We start from the raw sequence: 1973 nt of genomic DNA, 5'->3' as shown, positions 1-1973 counted from the left end.
TTTTTTCTTAGACACAGTGAATGGTCGGCCAAAGATAGACACCGTCACAATTTAGGATAACGTTCTTTCTTTTTAAAAACCGAACACGGTCATTTTACATTTATAAAGCAACACAGCAGAGCGGTTTAAATGCAAAGCGAGCTTAAATGCTAACCGTTCCTGACTCTTCTGGGAAATCCTAGAAAACTAAACTAATGAAATGCAACGTCTCCTTTTATAATTCCAATTATAACTGTCACATTAAATTGAAGGTGAGGTTAAAACTGCTGCATCTGTTAACGCAGCCGAGTGAAGTGCTGTATCGTGCGTGTTATTTAACGCGCAAGTGTAAAAGTCAAGTTCCCTAAAGAAATCCAAGTGCTTCCACTTTGTCTCCTGGGAATGTATAAATTAACCATTCCTCCTCCTTTCCTCCCTCCTCCCTATTTTAAATGTAGATAGGGCGACCCAAGCCTTTTGAATTCGAAGGGCTGCTATCTCGGGCCCATTCTTTTCATCATCCTGTTTTGAATGACACTGAGCACATATAGATTCCCTTATAAAAGCACCCCTAGGATGCTCGGCTCCTTTCTCCAGGCTGCTAGCTAATTTTGCATAGTGATTAGTACTGACTTCTCCACTTCTGCAACCCAAACACCGCTCCAGAACGTTCCACAGTTCCTCCAAGATCTTCGGAGACCCAACTATGTGTCATTAGATTTCAAACCAGAAGGGGAGGAACTTGCGTAATGATTAAATTCCCAATTTGTGTGAGGACACAGTAATCCCTGACTACACGTTAATACCAGCCCTCGGCCGCGACTGGGACGCTAGGAGCCAGCATGTGCGTCCTTTTAAAATCTATTCTACGTATTCACTGACCGCGCCGGGCCGGGCCACATGGTCTCCTCTCGCAGCCAGTCAGCTGTAGGCAGCAGATGGGATCATTTGCATTTTTCTTTTTATACATTTTTTTCCATCGGCAAATTAAAGGATTAAAAAAAAATTTTAACATCCCCATTGTTTACTAAAACCACGCACGCGGGTTAAATGTTGACTTGGGCTTTTCTCTCCCCCACCCCCACTCCAAGTCCCCGAAAGTTGGGGAACTGCGAGGGGTAGGTTTCTTATTTCTCAACTCGGATTCTGCAGTCCGGGAAGCTAGGGGACAGTCGGTCTTAACTAGCTCGGCGACTGGAGTTTCCCCGTTTGCCGCGCGGAGCCTCGTGGGTCTGAGTTGGTGGCGTGAGGGTCCCCGAGCGCGTGCTTCGCCCCGCAGCCTCAAGCGGCCAAACTTGGGCTCCCGGAGCTCAGGCTTTACCGGAGAGGGCGGCCACCCTGCCGGGGGAGTGGCCAGGGAGCCCCCAGAGCCGGGGTCGCTCTTCGGCGTAGCCCCCCAACCACGAATCCATGCGGATGTGGAGGGGGGAGCGCACCCCGAAGTCTTTGTGCCCGGCGTGGCGCGGGAAGGTCCGCGCGAGGGTGCAGCGCCACCGCCGAGCGCCCCAAAAAGCGAAGGGCGAGGGCGGAAAAGCCACGCCGCGTTGCCTCGCTCCCCCCGCCCCCCAGCCCCCGGGGTGGGAGAAAAAGTAGAGAAAGAGGCACCGGGACCACGCTCCGAGCCGGAGAGCACGTAGCGGAGAATGCCGCGCGGCGCTCTGCCGTGGGTGCGAGCCGCCCTTGTGGGCCGGCAGCCGGCGCGGGCCCACGTGGAGCCGCGCTGTGCAGGCCGAGCGCGCCCGCCCCGCAGCGAGCCCCAGCTCCCCGCCGCGGTCGCTCACGCCCGAGCGCCGCCGCCGCCGCCGGTCCCGCGTGTGCCCCGCTGAGGGGGAGGGGCGGCGCGGTGGGGGCGGAGGGCTTGAGGTTCCACTGCAGCGGGGGCTCCTGTGTCCTTGTGCGGAAATGACACACGGAGTCCCGTCACGTCACGCGAGAGCGCAGCGCACGGACACACACAAAGAGAGGGGAAAATACACGGCGCCCGCCCGCCCGCC

This window comes from Grammomys surdaster, unplaced genomic scaffold (genome assembly GCF_004785775.1).
Source record: "Grammomys surdaster isolate TR1022 unplaced genomic scaffold, NIH_TR_1.0 190, whole genome shotgun sequence".
In the NCBI taxonomy this organism is placed as follows: Eukaryota; Metazoa; Chordata; class Mammalia; order Rodentia; family Muridae; genus Grammomys; species Grammomys surdaster.
Note: the sequence above shows the minus strand (reverse complement) of the source record.